At 37.2% G+C, this 21,410-nt stretch overlaps 1 protein-coding gene across 7 annotated transcripts in view; it reads right to left on the bottom strand.

Moving 5' to 3' along the window:
- Nucleotides 1-21,410, bottom strand: part of numbl.L (numb homolog-like L homeolog) — a 61,641-nt gene that overhangs the window by 39,119 nt on the left and 1,112 nt on the right. For 3 of the 7 annotated variants that reach the window (XM_018231071.2, XM_018231063.2, XM_018231070.2), the window contains exon 2: nucleotides 5,904-6,077. The exons of 1 other annotated variant lie outside the window; for it this stretch is intronic. The gene's annotated coding sequence lies outside the window, so the exon portion shown is untranslated. Of the gene's footprint in view, nucleotides 1-5,903; nucleotides 6,078-7,790; nucleotides 7,874-21,410 lie in introns of all 7 variants that reach the window. 3 more of the 7 variants (XM_018231064.2, XM_018231066.2, XM_018231068.2) reach the window with 3 other exon arrangements.

The following is a 21,410-nucleotide window of genomic DNA, read 5'->3' as shown; positions in this document are numbered from 1 at the left end:
TTTTTATTACTCGCCTTTCTATTCAGGCCTTCTCCTATTAATAGTCCAGTCTCTAATTCAAGTGTAGGTTGCTAGGGTAATTTGCACCCTAACATTCAGATTGCTGAAAATGCAAACTGGAGAGCTTCTAAATAAAAAGCTAAATAACTTCAAAGAATAAAAAATGAACTAAAAGTAAACTCAAAGGTGAACAACCACTTTAAAAGTGAGAACCAGTGAAGGGATAACAATGTAGAGGAAGTCAGTTCTCCTCCAAGTGTGTTATAAACCTGGCTAAGTATGTGACAAATGTATGCCCTCTTTCAAATGCAAGGTTTTACATAGCAGGATATAAACAGTCATCTAGCGCTCATCACGTTCCAAAATTAGATCATTCTAATTTCATGTGACAAATTACACATAACAGGTATTTGTTTGTCTCTACGCATTAACAACATGAAGACGCTACTTGTGAAAGTGGATTATCAAATGTATGCTTTGTCAGAAAGTGCTCCAATCACTATATTAAAGAAAAACCTTTCGTAGCTGGGCCTGGAGCCTTTAGACGTATGTTCAGAGAGGGAGATTTCACCTGAAGATCCCAACAAAGGCAATGTGCAATACCTAAAATTCAGCCTAGCACAAGTGCAAAGCTGCATCAGCAAACCCACTTTCTTACCTAAACCCACGAAACTCGCAGGTTAACCTGTGGGTCCTGTGGGTTTTTGATATACCTGCACATCATTAATCCATAGGTCAAAAGGTCTTGGTAAACGTAAATGCAAAAAACTTAAATCACTTTCCCATAAGGAAAAGCCATGATAAAAGTATTTCTGGAAAAGTAGCCAGGAGAATGCCCCTTTATTCCACCTCCCCCAACAACAAAAAAGGATGGGGGACATTAAGATAAAATCATCATGTAAAGGAAATAACTAACGAAAGACAATATCAGATTTTACATCAGTTTGTTAATATTGTCCTGAAAATAGAATGGATGTGTTTGAAATGTTCATTTGAAATGATGAAATGTGTTGATGCACATGCTTAAAAGTGATTGTCAGTTAACACTTTCTTACAATGGAACCAAAAAAAATAAAAATGGGAAAAAGTCACAATTACGCTAAAACCTTGCACAAAAAAATTGGTGCAAAAAAACTGAATTGTCACTGAATCTTTTAACACCGTTGTCCATAGCTCTCAGGGGTGACTGGAGCATGTTTTCAGCATCCAGAAACAATATCATCAAAACCGTTCCCCATTCACTTGCATTTTTACAACTAATAGTGATTCAGCAAGCACTTGTCCGGTGATAGTTGCCTGGAAACATTGTGTTTCCCTTACATTACCCACATGATTTCTTTCAGTTGGCTTATTCTTTGCTGATAAATACAAAATAAGTGCTATTTGTAGTATAGGCAGCACATTTTTAACAGCCCAATAAGAAAGAATAGCTTTAAAAAGAAGAAGTTATGTTGCAACATACAAGACACATCTGTGTTACCTCCATAAAACAGCGGGATCTACTATGTCATGCAAAACTGCCCACAGCTAATTAGGGATGCACTGAATCCAGGATTCAGTTCGGGATTCAGCCTTTTTTTTAGCAGTATTCGGAGAAATCTATCACTCACCAAGGATTCGGCTGAATCCCAAATATTGGATTTGTTGCATTCCTACAGCTAATATATTAACCTGCAAACCCCAGTCATGACTGAATTTAAAAGGTCCACTATAACGTATACTTATATTCTAATCCTTTGCATTTGTTTGTTTTTCTCCGATTCTAAAGTTGTGGTGTTCTCACAGTAGAATGAAGATGAGCAAGGAATTGTTATAGTGTTTTGCTTGTGTGGGTTGCCTCCAGCATCTTTCCACACTCCAAAAACACACACACAGGTTCCTGATGAAATGAACCATAGTATGTTTCAATGTGACAAGGACTCTATATTGTAAGCTCCACTGGGGCAGGGAATAATGTTAATTCACAGCACAAACATCTATTCTGGACAGTTTGTAGCCCTATGTTCCTGGTGGCAATCAAATATCTGGAATTAATTCTGAAAAAGTTGACTCCGCAAAATGTGTCAAATGCTATCATGGTGCTCAGACAGAAGGTCCATGACTCTGTAACTTCTCTAATATGCTACATTAGTTTATACATTTCTTTTGTCCCTGCTGAGCAGAATCCCTAATGTACAAAATCTTTAAATGCAATATCTTTAAAGGGGCTGTTCACCTTCAAACACTTTTTTCAGTTCAGTTGGTTTCAGATTGTTCTCCATAAACAAAGACTTTTCCCAATTACTTAGCATTTTCTATTGGTGACCATTTTTCTACTACTGAACTGTAAAGTTTCATTTTTCTCCTTTTAAAGCAGCTCTGAGAGGGGGATCACCGACTATTTAACTGTTCTAAATTGATACATTTAGTTGATACATTTGTTATCTTTGGCCCTGTTAAGCAGAATCCCTGCCTTTCAGTAAAGGCAGCTGTTGAATTGATACAATAGTTGCTAATACTCCAGAGATGCTCTGAGAAATGTATCAACCAATTGTATCAACTAAATATAGGCAATGGCAACAGTTCAAATGCTCTCTGTTTATGGAGAACAATCTGAAAACAATTGAAAAGAAAAGTGTTTGGAAGGTGAACAAACCCTTTAAAATTGTCCCCTGTATCAGGGGAAAGTCCCTGTCTGGGTTTCAAAAGGTTAGGCATGGTCCAACATTCCCTCTTAGAAGCAAAGTTGGAGGGGGACAGCCAACCACAGCCCAGCAGCCACACAAGCAAAGACAGGCTTCAGTTCCCTATCAGGTCAGCATAGATGCTGATTGGTTCATATCCTACAATGCAGTGTGAAGAGTGCAGCCGGCTCTCCTGCACAGCCTGGGAAATAATATATATATATATAGTATAATGTACTGGCACATTTTTTTTCCACGCAATGTCTCCTTTAAAGCTCAGTTTTAGAAAAACATTTAAAAATTGTCTGAAGAAAAAAAAAAGTTTTGTAACTACCCCTTTAATAGAAATGAAGAGGGAAAAAAACATTTGCAATTGGTACTGTAAACAGCAATTGTTATTTCCCTGGTTAAAAATCATTGCAATTTTCTTAGATACAAGCATCAAGGTGGATTGTGTATTTAGAAAGAAAATGATTATGTGTGAAGAACAACAGACAAATACAGTGGTGCACAGCTTATATTTCCTGTGATGAGTCAACACAGGACTGAACATGCTGTGAAACTTAATAAACTGTAGCTTCAAAAAGGGGGTTATCAGCACTGCTAGACATCCCTAGTCTGAAAACCCAATGAAAAAATATGGCCATTATTAGTAGGGGGCATGACAACGGTAAGCAAAGATCACACACAAAACAAACTTATACTTTTATTTATACTGTATATATATTTATATATACATAACCTAAGGGCAGCTCAGCGCTATAATGCTTGCCTCAGGTGCACAGTAAATAGTTTAAATACTTCAAAAAAGACCAGCAACACCGAGATATATTGTGAAAAATTCAAAATTGCATGAACAGCCAGTTCTCCCTGCTTTGATACTGGCACTCTTGACAAAACTGTAAGGGGGCTACTTATCAAAGTCCGAATTTATCTCAATATTTTCTGCTACAAACTCCGATCAAATCCGCTAGGGGTTTTATATGTTTATTTATTATTAAATTTTCCCGTAAATTTGCTTTGCGGGAAGAAATCCGATTTTCACAATTTTTTGCTACGGACGATTTCCACGATTTTTTCGGAATTTTTACATATACAGGAGCAGTGACCAGCTCCATGTTGTAGCTCCCACCCTTCCCAACTATAGTCAGGTGATCCCACTGGTGTCTAATAAAAGGGCAGCCAAGTTTGGGAGTTTAACTTTGAAAGCAGCAAGTAAGTTGCAGGTACAACCTAGTCCCTTTGTAAAATGTATAATGAAGCAATAGAATTCTTAATGAATCAGATAAAATTGAGTATAGGACTGGCCAGATATGGGATGACTTTGACGTAGTTGGCCAGCTTAAATATATTGCAATATATGGACAAACAATCCCTGTTTTGTTTAAAGGGTAAGGCATTTTTTAGTAGCAGTATGCACAAAATGTCTCTGTCTTAAATATATTGATAATGGGTTGAGTGCAGAGGACTCTTGTATTTGTCTATATGTATTTTGTGGTCACAGCCTCATTGCACCCCTGCCTAATGGTTATAAAAATTAGTGGTGAGCACAACTTTCCCTTGTTATATAATTGCAAGAGGTCACTGGTCAGGATATGCAAAGGTTAACCAGATACGGTTTGCAAACCCAAAAAATAAACAGCAGTAAATGCTTATTTGCAAATAATTTGTGATTAAAAAATATCAAACTCCACTCACACTCAAAACATGGCATCATCAGAACAACCGTTTATGCACTGAAACATTCAGCATCCTCTGTAAACATATTTCAGCCAATAGCCAACAATGGTGCACTGTTTTGAGTCAAAACGAGGGACACCTTCTAAATACGGAGTCGAGCATAGGGCTTGGGATAATTACGGTACCGGTATCTGCAATATGCACCCTGCCCTCCAAAATCAGAAAAATAAATGTATGGATAACCATCTATGGCACTTGTGCATTCTCTCTGGAACGCATGATACAGGCACTCAACTAGAAATATTTACAGCAAAGCGCCTTATACATGGATGGGCCACAAGCAAATCCTGCTCACGTCTTCTCAAATCTGGTCAATCAACCAACAAAAAACAAAACAAACACTGGTAACTGGCTATCCATGTGAATAATATCTCTTCAGCTGCACTCCACTTCAGATAACTCTAAGGGTAGCTTAGGTATGGTCACCTCTATATGAATATTAGATCAAATGATACAGATCAAACTGATGATCTAGGCATGGTGGCGCATCCCAAAGCGGCCCGATAACACATATAGAAGGTGGGAAAAAATAACTTATAGCACCACTGACATGAATGAGAAAAAAAAGAAAGCAAATCTATCTGGCAATGGCTCCTTTGGACAGTATACTTATGCTGTCCATTTTGAAACAATCAAGAGAGACAGAAGACCTAAAGGAAGCTGTTCTCTTCAGACAAATGTAAAGTGCAATGACAGATCCAAGAAACTACAAAAACAAACACAATTGGAAAACCTAAAACAATTTATATATTAATTGAACCTGGCATATAGCTATAGAATAGCTGTTAAATACAATCCAACATTAACTAAAGTATTGTTTTTAAAAACAGAATGGCTTTTGCCATATCCTCCTTCATAGAAGCTCTTAAATCTGATTTGATTATTTTCAGCGCTTGTATTTAAAGTTATTAGGAGTTGGAACATTTTTGGCAACTCTGTCTCCAAATGTCCAAAATTGCTTCCGACTCAATGACTCCATAGCTCTATGTATAGGGGGCACGTGGGGTTAAATTTGTTAGTGATCTGACCTCTGCAGTGAGAAGATTATTCCCCAAGCGCTCCCCCCCAACAAAGTGATGACGAGATTGAAAGCTCAAGTGATGAAAAACACTTTCAATTACAGTCCCTTGTAAAGTCCATTTACTAAAGGTAAAAACAGATAAGCAATATACAGCATGAAAAAATAACCTCTTTATCATGAACATCAGAGAATGGGGGCAAATTTTATTGTAAGCATTGAACTTTATATGCTAGTGGGGGCAGCCATGTTACTTTAATTGCAGCGATCACTGCAACTATAGAGAATATAAAAATTCTGCTCAGCAAAAGTTGTTTATTTAGAATTCCTCAACAGAGGCAAACAACATGTCATTAAAAGAACGTTTTACACAAATATAGAGACATGACCTATGGATTGAAGCTCAAGTCTTAAATAGTATGACTTATTTTAAAACTATGTATTCCTATACAACTGGATATCAATTTTAAGGGGCAACTCACCTTAAAAATGTTTCTTATACATGAAGATTACACCATTATCAGTTACTATATTCAGTGCAAAATGATAGCAGCGCTGTTGCATTTAAGCTTGTTCTCCTGGAAGTAAGCCCCTCCTACTATAGTGATGTCACTTGAGGTACAAAGTCTTGCTCCTGTCCTGTGTAACAAAGAAACCTGCAATAAGATAAAGCCTATTTTTAGACCAGAAAAGGGTGGTTTTATCTGAAAAGTACACATATCAGAAATACATTATTGTTTCAATCAATTATATAATTACACTGAATAGTTGTTAGTGTAAATGCTCTTCTGATTTGCATGGCAGGGAGATAAACATATTTATGGGGCTTTGAACTTTGAGCAAAAGCTACTGTGCCTCAGGTCTTCATAATGGCAATATACAGGGAACAACTGGAAATCAGGCAGCCCCAGCCCTTACTTAAAATAACAGTAACATCAAAAAATGAAAGTGTTTTTAAGTAATACAAATATAAAGCAGTGTTGCCCTACACTGGTAAAACTGCTGTGTTTGCTTCAGAAACACTACTATTGGTTAAATAAATAAGCTGCTGTGTAGCCATGGGGGCAGCCATTCAAAGGAGAAAAGGCTCAGGTTACACAGCAGATAAACTCTGTAGAACATAATGGTGATATCTCTTATCCACAATTTAACCTGTGTCATATAGTCTTTTTTCAATATCCGCCATTGCTACACAGCAGTTTGTTTATATGAACTATAGTAGTGTTTCTGAAGCAAACAGATTGGGGTTACTAGTGCAGAGCAACAGTAAATGATATTTTCATTACTTTAAACACTTTCATTTTTGCTGTTACTGTTCCTTTAACCTGGCATGGTGGGCAAAGGAAAGAGTCTTTTCAGCACAGTGTCAGGCTGCAGCTCTAAAGAAGGGTTTGGAATTGAGCCCATGTTAAAGTTTTAGTGTCCCTCCCTGCCTTCATGCTGGGGTCTTGTAGGGAAATTTTGACATCAAAGATGGCTATAGCAAGTGATAATAAAGGTTTTGGCCATTAACATCTTCCAGTTGGGAATGCTGTGACATGAGAAAATAGAAATTATTTAAAATAATAAAGAAGCGGCAGTAGGGAACATGTTTGTGTAAAACCAAGTTATTTATTACGCATTTATGTCTGTCAGTTCGTCAGGGAAACAGAGCAATGAAACACAATCCAGTCCCTATTTATAAAGAAACATTATATCCCAGAAAACTGCCATTGTGTACAAATGTAGCCTGGCTGCTTGTCCCATCAGGTGATGCTGCCGAGGTCGTGTTACTGCTTGCAACCCACTTAACCTCCCTACAGACACAGAAGATGGCAGCACACCAATTTCTTTTCTTCAACAACTATTTTATAAGCCGACCAGAGATGAAATATGCAGCCAAGACTATTTGAAGTATTATAGCCTATTTCATAAAATTAAGTCAGCAACCACATCAAAACACTTGATACACCAACATTGTTTCAGCACTTTCATTTATTAAAAAACGACTATAATATCTGAATACACTGCATTCTAGATGAAAAAAACCTAATTAGAAACTCTTGTACTGTTGCTGATCATAGCAAGGAAATAAGGCCTCCCGTCTAGTACTGACTAGAACTCTACTAAAGCTGGCCATACATAAGGAGGTCACCAAATGAGCGGATCTCTCCCCAATATGCCCACCCAAGGTGGGCATATTCAGACTACCTGAATGTCTGAACGTGTATGCCAACTCTGAAGGACCATCCTGTGATCCTGTTGAATCATATATACAATCTGTACAATTTCATCTGCTTGGCTCATAAGCACACAAAGTAGTGAGTGGACCTGCAGCTCCCCTCCCCATCAGATCCAACTGGCCCTAACAGAACAATGGCATTTGGTACCTGCATATGACAAGTTGTATGGTATCATTCCTTCTTTCCAAAGGGTGATCAGTCAGAGCATGACTGATATTACTGTTGAATATCTGTGTGGGGACGAACAACAGGGCATTAGTTGTTGTTACTTAGTCTACCAGATATGACCTTGAACTATCAAGAGTATTCAAAGCTCAAATTAATATTGTTGAAGAGTGTAAGCTCGACCAGTCACGGACCTCCATACCCTGTAGTTCCTAAACTCAGCATATTTAAAATAATTTAGGTTTTTCCTACCTGTGTGTCCTTTTCTATATAGTGTAGAATTGTACAGCAAAATAGAAACAAAAAAAGAGAAACGACTGAGAATTAAATTTCTAGTCAAAATTTCCCCTTTAAGATAAGTTAATGAAGTCTCAACAGCCCTTGTTTAGCGAACTTTGTACTTGTGGCAGGTAGTCTATGGCACCACTAAAGCTTTGCTGAAGTGCAAAGTAAACATACAGTTCAGATCATAAAGTAACTCTGCTACTGTGTGAGTATACAGCTGCCGAGTAAGTGCAAACGGACACCACTGGTATAAAAAAAAGCAACTTTAAACCGTTTCATATTAATGCACAAAATATGGTATGGAGCAATAACAAATCATATGGCAAAACACTGTCTTTGAACAGGGCTGCAAACCTGTCATTTTAATTGTCAGGGTGCTCTAAGGTGGTCTAAACACCCTTCCCCATAGTTCCCCTGTCCAGTTCTTTTGTACAGAAAGAGCTGGCTTCCTTCTGCATTTTTGCACGATTACACAAGAACATTTTGTGTCATTACTCGCCAACAGATTCTACATCGCTATCATTTCTTCTCTGCTCAGAACAGTGGAGGATAAATGAAGTTAGATAACCCATAGAACTAAATCTAAAATATTGTGAATAAAGTACCCCCTCTTGTAAAATATAAGGATGTTATAAGTTAAAGAGGAGTGCCATGACCTTATAAAAACACGAGGCCAAAGTCCAAGTGTTTTTTTTACAGGTCATGGAACTCAGAGGTGACTTGTAATAGCCTAATATTTTGCAACAGGGGGAACTTTATTTTTTATAATACATGTTTCAGTGAGTCATGTGAGAAATTACATCACTAAGCCCCGATTATAACCGATGACATCACTAAGCACCATTTATAAAGTTATCATTTACAGGATATTTATGGCTTTTGTGTATTATAATGTTAAAATACACAAAAGCCATGAATATCTTGTAAATTATATCCTTATAAACGGTGAGTTCTGATGTCATCACTTATAAACGGTGAGTTCTGATGTCATTTCTGTCACATGACTCACTGAAATTTGTGTATTATAATTAATAAAGTACACCCAGTTGCAAAATATGAGGATATTAGAAGTTACCTCGGAGTTCCATGACCTGTATAAAAACACTCGGCCTTCGGCCTCGTGTTTTTATATGGTCATGAAACTCCTCAGTAACTTATAATATCCTTATATTTTACAAGAGGGGGTACTTTATTCACTATATAAACAATTTAACCACTGAAACGGAGATTAATGTGCGGCTAAGCAATTACTGTAGAAAGAAGGGATTTGGGTGTTTAGATAGAGAACTTGGCTTATTTTTCATTTGGCTACAGGCTTTTTGTGAGAGGTGGGCTAAACCTCAATGATGACGGCACAGCTGTTTTTGGGAGAAGTTGGTTAGGAGGTTAGAGGAGATCTTAAAGCGGTTGTTCACCTTTGGTCGGAAAATTGACGATTGTAGAATTTTATTACACACACTGCAAACGTTAGCAAAAGCAGTTTGGTCAAAAACTTTGCAATAGGGATGCACCAAATCTACTATTTTGGATTCGGCCGAACCCCAGAATCCTTAGTTAAAGATTCGGCCGAATACCGAACCGAATCCTAATTTGCATATGCAAATTAGAGGTGGGAAGGGTAAAACATTTTTTACTTCCTTGTTTTGTGACAAAAAGTCACACGATTTCCCTCTCCACCCCTAATTTACATATGCAAATTAGGATTCGGATTCAGTTCGGCCAGGCTGAAGGATTCGGCCGAATCCGAATCCTGGATTCGGTGCATCCCTACTTTGCAAGGAAGTTGTTGGTCTTAATCAGTAAAAAAAGACGCAAACGCGGTCGCTAATGTTCGTAAGCATCTTTGCAAACTTTTTTTGCGCTAACGAAGCAGATTACATTCCTTAGCAAAATCAAGTGTTTTATTTAGATGCACACTGGATATGATGATGGACTCCGTATCATACTGTACAATTAAAGTATGATGGATGTTGAAAAAAAACAACAACAAAAAAAACAACATAGAGATGCTGTTACTTTAAATATTAACCTGTTTTTATTATCTGTAACAGGAAAAAGGGCAGTGTTAGAAAAGGCTAGTAAAGGACAACACCCTGATAATACTAGTAGAATCCAAACCAAACAATGTGTAACACGAGGAACTTTTATTTATACTGTCTACAAAAGAGTAACACAGTGTGTTTACCATCACTCTTTTGGTTTGGCCAGTGTCACAATTGACATTTGTGGTTACAACCATAGCTTTTGTCACATCAGTACTAACAAGCTAATTTCTCAAAGCACAGCAACAAATCGGAGTAAGAAGCGGGGCAAACAGGTGATAAGGACAGCCAGAAGGGTCACTGATACTGGCTCATACGGACTAAAACTTCCTTGTGGGTGGCACCTTTCCTTTGTAGGGATACAATAGCAAGCAGAAAAACACCACCTACTGTGCCACTAGTATGTCATGACTCAGCACCAATATTTTTGTTTCAGGTGTTACTCCTAGTGAGCAGTGGGTGGCTATTTTAGGCATTTTTGCCCTACAACCAGGTGCCAAAAACAAATAAAAAAAATCAGTCACTGTATTGTCAATGCATGACCAAACTCACAATTAAGCCACACACTTTACGACACATGTATAGACGCAGCCTATTGTTCGTTTGGGCGGATATTGTAAATGAATAGAACAGCATGAAAAGGAGCCTTAGTGCCTCCTTACTTTCTCATCTGCCAAGGAGAACATTTTGCCACTCACCAGTAATAATTTTGTTGTCCTTTATTTACTGTAACTCTTCCGCCCACTAGATTGTAAGCTCTTGCGAGTAGGACCCTCTGATTTTTTACTCTGTAAAACTTTTTTTTTTTTTTTTTTTTTTTTTAAAAAAAGCGCTAAGACATCCGTTCATTAAAAAATATTCAAAAGTGCTGTGTAACTTGCTGGTGCTATTTAATAAGTGAAGTTGATGGAGAAAAAAAAAACAAAGCAAAATAAGACATCCTTTAGACATTGCCAAATCAGAAATCTTTCAATTAAAAAAAAAAAATCAGGCTGAACATTTTTTAAACAAACTCTGTTTATTGGCTCACATTACATATGAGTGAATAAGGTAATAAGTATAATAAACTTATTATATGATCATGTGACTCCTGCAGAAGCAGATTATGCTGCTGGTGTTAGAACCCTGCAGTTATTCCTACCCAAACCTGTGCAAAGAAAGCCTCCTGTAGCCCACCCTTCCCCACTGTAAACACAAAGTGACAACAGCAGTGGGAGGAACCATTGATGAGGAACTAGAAGTATCAGCACTATCAAGCAAGTAGTCTTTTTTTTTTTAACTCCCGCTGCAGCCAACCGCTCTATCCCTACCTGCAAGTACTCGCCCCACTGCAGAACTGTAGCTGGTATGTCAGCAAGGCAACAACTTGTGCCTTTGAAAGTGACACTGTAGTGGCAGTGAAAGGAAGAAGATCCCATATTACCTACCACCTTATCAAACATATACATGTTTAAAGAAAAAAAAAACATGTTGTAATTACATCACAAGACTAGCTCCTTGTTAGCAGCCAGTTATACTTTAATTTCAAGATGAATGCAACATACAAGAAGCTATGTTTAGTCTGCTGAAGGGCAAATAGTACATTTCAAATAGCAAATGCATTTTATTGGTATCTAAAGGCTTGGAGGCCTATTTACTAATCTCGAATTAATCCAATTTAGTCGACCAATCGTCCTTCCACGAATTGAACTCATTTATCAATACTTTTTCTTGAGAAAGTCGGAGCGAAAAAACGCTGTGAGAAAGTCAGTCGTCAATTCGCATTGCACGACGGATGCTCTGACAACTTGACTTGATCGAATTGTTGCTGAGAAAACCCTGATTTTATCGGGTTATCTAGCGCAGACCACAATGATAGAAAACAACTTCAGTGTCATCTGCTATTGACTTCTACATGACCTTGACAGGTTTTCCGATGAAATATTTTCCAATTTGGATTTTTAGCAGCTTTGGGGTATAATAGATCCCCAAAAGTGAGAGTTTTTATTTTTCTACAAAGAATTTAAGAATTTCCCCTAAAAAAACTTGACCATTAAAAAAAAAAAATCAATGTTTAATTAATGGGCCCCTTCATCTTGAAAAACCTAAAGCGCCTATAAAATCCTGTCCAAATCAAGTAGAATACATTGATTTAACCTGTCTCCCTCTCTGTAATTCGGCTCCCAGAGTCTCACTGTAGCATGGATAAAATAGCACATGTGGTCAGAGGCTTGATAAGAGAAGTTAAGCTGTCCAGACACAATTAGATTTACTCGTTTGTGAAGGTTGCCAAGTGAGCAGAGCTTTCCCTAATTTGGACATCATGGTAGCGGGTGATATTAAGTACCTATGCAGACGTGTCAGGAGATGACCATATTGTCATACCAATTGTTTATAATTTCAAAAGCTTACATGGGGACACAGAGGGACTCGAGACTCGGATGCAAAGATATTGAAAAAAAGATAAATGACAACATTTCTAACTGAACTTTACATTTGCATGCAACCTACCAATAATTTTATGATTACAAAAATATATAACTACTACAAAGATGGACCAATAAGGTTTAATTGGGTTCTTTTTTCCCCTCTCAACAGCAAAATGATCTAATCAAAATGAATGGTCTTCAATTGAAGAAATAGAATGCAACATAGTGAGTTATCCTGCACACACCACATTCCTCTGGTGAGGAACTAGATTTCAAGGGAAAAGGTGAATCTTCAGACCCAGTTTCATTCATGGAACTCCCCAAAGCAGGCAATATTTAAGATCACTTAATCTAGGAAGAATGGTTTTACATTACAAGATTAGCTCCTTGTTAGCAGCCAGAGGGTATGAGAAATAAATCTTTTTATCTTCTTTTTCTCATATACTTTAATATCAAAATGAATGCAACATACAAGACGCTATGTTTAGTCTGCTGAAGGGCAGGAGAACAGAATCACCGAATATCCGAGTATTTTCTTGTCTGTATTGAAAGTTCAGAAGCAAAGAAGGAATACATGCCGAGTAACATCCAGCCAGCTCCACTACACCTTTGTGTTTAATTAGCTGAAACATTAGGCTGACTAGGTGTAGTCAGTAAGAGAATGGGGGGGGGGTGCTTAGGTTGCAGCCAGTGTAATATGGTGGATTTTTAGGCCTAAAACAGAAAAGTACAGTAAAATATGTTAGTGTGATAAGGGAGGCGATAGTTTAGCTATGTGTAAAGTCGTTTATCAGGCATCCTAAGGTGTGTGTGACACTGGAGATAGTGAGTTGGGATCTTTCAATTAAGTTTTAATCTACGTTCTGTGTCAAAGTAACTTGGAATGCCACAGATTGTAGATTCTACGTTCTGCAGCATTTGCAGGTTTTGGAATGGAGGAGCGGCTTGTAAAGCCTACTTGTTCCTCAGGCCCTAGGCAACAAGCCTAGGCGGGGAACAAGTGGCCCCTGGGTCGCGATCGCCCAGGGGCCCCAAGGCAGCAGCAGCAGGCACATGCAGCATATGCCCTGCTGCTGCCTGCACTTTCTGAACGGAGGAGCGTCTGTTTTTTTGCCTGAAAAAAAAAAAACTGTTTTATTGTCATTACGAATAGCTTATTCGCTAATTGCACTGCGCAATACCTTTTGTATGTTATTTCTGTGATTATATTGCAATTTCAGTGATTTTGTTGCATTTTTAGCCATTTTATTGCATGTTTAGCTATTTTATTTAATTTTCAGCTTCGCTTATTTATATCCGTAAAACCTATTTGGCCATGCTAAAATAATCAAACTTTGATTCTGACTGCCGATTACATTATGCAAAAAAAAATTCTTGTGGTTTTGTTGGATTTTAGTGATTTTATACGATTTCGCTCTATTCTTTATTACTTCGTTTTGCCTATAACATTTTGTCTGCTATATATTCATTTGGGAGTCTCTGTGTTCAAAATAGTTTGGTAAATCTATGCATATTGAGCATCAACTTGTTTAGTAGACCCCTGGAGTTCATATTTAGGATGCTTTATGCTTGTAGACTACAAAATGTGGGGTATATAATGGGGTAAGTGCAAGCTTTGTGACTATTTTCAGAAATTTTAAAAAAAAAGCATTCTGTTTTTCTGATTTGGGGGTCTCTGTATGCGACATAGTTTCGTAAATCTATGCATATTGGGCTTCAAACTGTTTAACAGATCCCTGGAGTTCATATTTAGGATGCTTTATGCTGGTAATGATACATGCACGATACAATGCTGGAAAGTTGAAGCTTTGAGGCAATTTTCAGGTATTTCACCAAAACCGACAATTTTGAGAAAGCCTTGTGAATCAGTAGTTTGGAGCAGAAAGACATGGGTGCCCATTTTAGATTCGGTAGAATGTGTACTTTCCAAAAATATTTGGTTTTGGAGGGTAAACCTATATTTGTGTTTTTACCCCACAAAAAAATGCAGTCAATGTGTTGATTTTTCGTTAGCTAAAGTTACCCTCAGGACTATTTGTATGCACTAACTTCGTTTTGGGGCCTCTAAATGCCAGATACTTTGGTAAAGCTATGCACAATGGGCACCAAACTGTTTGAAGGACCCCTGGCAAACATATTTAGGGTGCTTTTTCTTGGTACGTAATGATACATGGGCGATATGATGCTGGAAATTTGAAGCTTTGAGGCAATTTCCAGATATTTCACCAAAATCACCAATTTTGGGAAAGGCTTGCGACTGAGTAGTTTGGAGCAGAAAGGCATGGGTACCCATTTTAGATTCGGCTGAATGTGTACTTTCCAAAAATATATGGTTTAGGGGGTAAACCTATATTTCTGTGTTTTTACCCCACAAAAGAGCAGCAAAATAAAACTTTTGAAGTCATTTTTCAGAATTTTGATAAATTTGTTTAGCTGGTGATCAGTAGATCTCAAGACACTGTCAATCAACAGCTTGTCTAAATCACCCTCCTTTTTTGCATTCAGCTATTTATTATGTTAGGGTCACATAAGAAATAGTTGTTTGTTATATATACAGTAGCAATATGCATTTTCTCATAAATCAATATTTAAATAATATTTTCCATGGAACAGAATGCTAACAAAGCTTTTATGGATGTAGATCATAATGGGACAACATCACTTAAAGTAGACCTCACATTAGTAAAGTATGGGCACTTCTGGTGTAGTGTCAGCCTATCTAATCATGTGACTTTATATCCAGCTTGCTGTACCAGTAAACCTGACAATTTCTAAGTCATGGGGAATTGCAAATAAAGGAGAAAGCAAAACACCATTCCAAATTGAGAAACGGAAAAGGAAACTCTAAAAAAAAAAATTGGACAGAGTAAAACATAGCTTTTCTGGAAAAAATGTGGTTTGGTCCTATGCTTCTCCTTTTTATTTAAGCGACAATAAAGGTCATCTACAAGCCACAAGTATGAATGGAACAGTGTTACAATCTAATATGCTACAAAACTGAACATTACTTCTGAATACAGTGTGCACCCAAAGTGTTTATTCTGAAAAAACAGGAGCTATAAACAAAGAAAATTTTACCAAATGAATGTAAATGTAATTCTTAGCAATTTACCATTAACCCTTAAAGGAACAAGAACAAAAAATGAAAGTGTTTTTAAGTAATGAAAATATCATGTAGTGTTGCCCTGCACTGGTAAACTGATCTGTTTGCTTCAGAAACACTACTATAGTTTATATAAACAAGCTGCTGAGCAGCAATGGCGGAAATTGAAAAAAAGACTATATGGCACAGGTTAAATCGAGGATAACACCATTATGTTCTACAGAGCTTATCTGCTGTGTAACTTGAGTCTTTTCTCCTTTGAATATCTGCCCCCATTGCTACAAAGCTTATTTATATAAACTATAGTAGTGTTTCTGAAGCAAACACACCAGTTTTACTAGTGCAGGGCAACACTGCATTATATTTTTATTACTTTAAAACTAATTAATTTTTTGATGTTACCGGTTCTTTAATTCTTTAAGTAATTTGTAGATACAATGACAACTAAAAGCAGCATGTTCTTTGCTGCACTTCTGGCTCTGACACATAAAACAATTCATAAAATAAAAAAAGTTGTTTTTTGCAATGCTTTCTCACATGTCAGTTGGATTGTTCTAGATCATTTCAGTGCAGAGAAAAGTAGCTAGCATAAATCCATGCTAATGGCAAAACAATCCTATTGGTTTGATTTTTCTTTTAAGTGATTATTATCGGTTTTCAAGACACCTTATTACACATTACAAAATATAGTCTTTATCCAGAAATCCCTAGGTCCCAAGACAACAGATACCAAACTTGCATCTACCATGGTGGACAAATGCACATAAAAGTGAACACCGAAGTTACATACAGAAAGGTAATAACGGCTGTACCTGCTCTAAAATCATGCCCCGGGAAGTAAATTAGTGCCTTGGGCATATTCAGATTAGCTAAATTTCCCATACCAATAGGTATCCTGGACTGGGGATAATATGTGCAAACAAAACAGGATATTTTCATGAAAGTTGTATAAATTAAATTATTGAACATTGCATTACATGGTACTATTTAATCCACTATAAAAATGATATAGCTTCAGAAACCATTTAAGAAATTATTAAATTTTGGCACCTACTTAAAAGGGGTCCTCCGCCCAACACTTCTTGCATAATAAAAAGGAAAGTCTATTCTAAACAACGGTCTATCATACATTTATTACAAATTGACAATGGTTTTAAAATTATACATAAATGTAATTGCTATTAAAATGTGTATCTGTTTACATTCTGAAACAATGTATTGATAAGCCAAATGATTAAAAAAACTGACTTTTGTTACATTGTTTCAAGAGTCAACGCTTAGCTACAGAAAGGGAAAAACAAAACTTGCTTACAGTTGTGATTACATTCGCAAGCAATTCAAAACAATTATATTTTAATTAATGCAATTTAAATGAATGCAATGTTTAGAAAACCGTTTTCTTTAATTAAGGGGGAAAAAACTGTTTTTGGGCGGAGAGCCCCTATTAATGAAAATGTTATTTCCTGTTACAGAGAGCACTTTTATTTTCATTTGACTAAAGAATCGCAAGGGCTCCATGGCATATGGCATGCTGGACAACACGGAAGCAATAATTGTGTTATGGTAATCCTAAGGAAGAGAGCTTGGCTAATTATAATAAGCACAGAACAAAGAAATCTCCCACAGTTACACCCAGAGCTTGCAGGGCACAAAGTCAATTAAACTGCTTTAACATGCAGAACTGAACCTGAAAGCTTCTAACAAAAGCTGGTATAATCACAGGTTTTACACAGTGTGCTAAAGTGATTTCACACCAGCCTGAAATTATATCACTGACACTCACTAGTCAATGGAATGAAAAATGTATTCCCAAAAAGAGGTGGTTAAGGAGGAAGAAAAACAATAGTGACTCTAATATGGAGGATTGTCGTTTTAGGAAATTGTAGGGGACTAGTAAAATGGGTAACATATACAGAGAAAAGAAACAGGAGTTTCTGATTTGCATGTACAGCTGGGGTAATTTACAGTGGGCTAAACCAGTCCCAGTAATTCCCATAATAAAATGAACTAGCACAATGGAATGCTCATCTTCAGACTAGAACACTGACTGACCTAACTATTATCTCCCATGCAATAATATTGAGGTTACCTGGCAAAACTGTGTGGGGCTCAGATGTCCAAATGAATGGGATACAGTTTAGTGAAAACGTTGGCTAGTACACATGGCAATACTGCCTGATGATCCTGCTACACCTAGAAGAGTCAGCCGCTTATTGGCCTATATATGGGGCCAATCAGATAGTGTATCAAACTAATATATGGTTAGTGAGAAGCAAAATCATCTATCTATACATTTTATTAAAGTTGATAATACACTGTAAACAAAAATTAATACTATGGGTGATTAACCTGGTGGTATGGTGTCACAAATTGGCAATCTTGAATGGGAAGTTCACCTTTAAATTAACTTGTCTGATTTTTGTCACAAAGATCAAGACTAATATGGTAGATCCAGGGGCATGCGTCTGCACTGCAGACGGGGCAGAAAATTCCTGCCGGTTCCCTGTAAGAGTGAGTTGGATGAAAGGGGTGTGATGAAAGTAGAGGAGGAGCCTCAGTCTAGGGCCCCTGTCATGGCTACCTGGTGCTGTGATACTGGGAGAGATCTGGACCTTCCTTGATGTCTATGAACAAAAATGACCAGCACATGTAAGCACACAACCAGCACATGGATGTTCCCATGTGGTTTATTATTCAAAAGTGGAAACACAATGTTTCGGGGCATTCATCTGATGAAAGAGCACACCCCTGAAAATGTTTATTTACTTTAGACTAATAAACCACAGGGGAACATCCCCAGGCAAGTGCCAGGGTATGGAAATCTTACTCTGGAAAGACTGAAAGATGAATAGGAAAGGGCCTGAATAGAAGATAAGCAATAAAAAGTAAGAAAATGGAAATCCTTCCCTGGAGACACTGTAAGATGAATAGCAAAGGGCCTGAATGGAAGACAATAAAAAGTAAGAAAATTATAGCACCACAAACCAATAGTGGGATCAGTGACCTCCACATGAAAGTAGGAGGAGGCAGAAGAGCAAAACAAATGCTTTGAAAAATATTTAAAAAAAAAAATAAACAATTAAAAAGTTGCTAAGAATAGGAAAGTCTATAATAAACTAAAAAATGGACCTAAAGGTGAACGCTCTGCGCCACCATCTTTCCTCCAGCCACTGAGATTGTTGCTGCTACTCTGGTTTATTCACATGAAATAAAGCAATAGCTTTAGCTTTTTCTGCAGGTGAGAACAAGAGTCAATGTGTTCCCTACACTCTGCCATGTCTCTGTACCAACAGGTGTGGTGTTGGCCTGTGTGAAGATACAGGGAGTGAATATCCTCAAGGCGAGCATATTGGCATATTGTAAAGTATGGCCAGCCTTTCCCTTTAAATTAATTAGCACAAAGAAGCATAGCGTTTAAAATCTGAAATAAAAAGCAAACAACTCCAAGGAAGCATTAACATGTTTAAAATATGTAAAACAATTTAAAGCAATCTCCACACTTTACACAACCATGAAAAGCAGTACATGGAAGCCATCCATTCTGTGAAAAAAAGCAAAAGATGATTTCTGTACCCATTACATACTACGAAATCATATTTTTTACACATCCTTGAAAGAGAAACACGGTTAAGCTGGCCATAGATGCAAAGATCCGATCGTACGAATCATCTGATGTAAATTGACAACAAACCATAGCATAATGTCACAGCCATAAAAAGGATAACAATAGTTATATCACACAGACATGTCAGCTCATTTTAAGTCGGGTGGAAAAAAACCACACTCCATTAGTTCCACTGAGTTCAATGAGATATCCCACAAAAGCAAGTGAGAACAAGTTTCACATGATAATGTAGTGAAACCAAAACCCAGTTCTTTTTTTGGTGCTCATGAATAAACCTCCTCCTTACAATGTAATTTCTAATGCCACTTCTTATTTTACACTAGCCCTAGACCCACATCTTAAGTTCATTCCGCAGAAGAACAGATACCAGCAATTTGCTTTCAAAATGTAATTGACATACCATTTTTATTCATTGGGAATATGTCTTATACAAGCTATAATCAGCATGGACTATCGGCATACTTCAATAACCTATTAGTCAACTAGAAAACATGTCAGCTCTGTTAGTATCCATTCAGCACACTGCTACTTTAAACAATTTGTGAGGCCTTGAAGGAAGCTTTTTAGCCCACACAAGAATGCATGAATAATACATGCTCTTGATATAGAAGTATTGACTTCCTTGCCAAACCAATAATCATGATCCTAAAATACCATATGAGCAGCCCTGGTGTTGAAGTAGAGACAGACGCTGATTATGGTTACAAATATGTACTTCAAAATGGGAAAAAAACTAATTATTCAGGTGCAGAAATTTTCAAATGAAATGTAAGCAGCACATACTTAAGGTGTTATGTGGTCAGTCCAACAGAACAAGAAAGATAATTAGAACAAGAGGCATAACACTATACCAGCACAAAAATATAGCAGCCTCTTAATGCCAAAGAGACAAGATGTTTATAGCAGTTTTTCCCTACAGATTAGAAATTAGAAGTGTATTTATTTGCAGAAGTGAAACGCAAACCTGTAGTGTGATCCGAAAGCTGATAAACACAGGAGGGCAACAAGTGTATTGCCTGGACTTCTTCAGCCTGACAGTCTGTCCCGAAAGAGGGTGAAGTCCAAACTTCATAAAAACGTAAGGCAACACAATGCTGACTTGTCAGCAAGTTTCAGAGACAAATGGTCCCGTCAGGAAATCGAATTCAAATAAGGGTAATCTCCAGAGACGAAACAATATTTTCTACCCTAGAGAGACAACATTTATAGCATGCGGCCAAGCAAACACTCTGTAACCACAGCTGTAACAGACACCTGGGAGGTCAAATCATACAACCACATAATGGAAAATACATTTTATTAGCTTTGGATTTATTTAACTCTGAATTCCAGACAGGCCAATGTAAAGCCAGCAGAGATTTGGTTGGCATCAGGTTAGTAAAAAAATAAATAAAATTAAAAAAAAGGAAATTAAATAAATAAATATATATCTCACCAAAGCTTGACTGAGAACCATCCCGGCTTCAAGGTTAGCAATTATAATCAAAGTGGGGTACCTGACATATAAGCGATTTTCATCCTCCTTGCCTTTTAAATTACAAACACAGGCTCAGAAAATCAATGCACCTGTACAGAATGCCGAACTACATGAATGACGTTTTTGGTTTCTTTACTCCACTACCTTTAGATTGTAAGCTCTTGGGAGAAGGTTACCTGAATCAAAAAAGTGGTGGTTTTCGGTTCCATAAGTTTGGTTACATACAAGGTCTTACTTGGTCTGAACAGGCTGTTGAAACAGGACTAAGTATGTGCAGTTTAACCATTATTTTAAAACCCGTTTGTTAGATCATTGAAAAGCTTTGCATAAATGCTGATAATTGTGATGATACTATTACATATGTCTCTTTGTATGATTAATTGTGAGTCAGATCCTACGTGTCAAAGTAGATAACTTGCCTTAGCAAGGAGGACATCCATGCCAGCTTTACGGTTTATTAAGATTATAGACGTCCTCAGGACATATCTATAGCTCAGATTCTGTAGGTCACTTTCTACAATATGTCAAAGTGACTAACGTGACCATCTTCTCTTTAAGTAAAAAGTAATATTTTCACATTTCCTACTATATTTTGTCCAGGCCATCAGAGATCTGAAACATTTAATAACTGTCCTATCATAAAGTTGACCAAAATCCATCCT

The sequence above is a fragment of the Xenopus laevis genome, chromosome 8L (assembly GCF_017654675.1).
Source record: "Xenopus laevis strain J_2021 chromosome 8L, Xenopus_laevis_v10.1, whole genome shotgun sequence".
NCBI lineage: Eukaryota > Metazoa > Chordata > Amphibia > Anura > Pipidae > Xenopus > Xenopus laevis.
The sequence above is the reverse complement of the archived record's forward strand: the minus strand, read 5'-3'. Positions and strand labels throughout refer to the sequence as shown.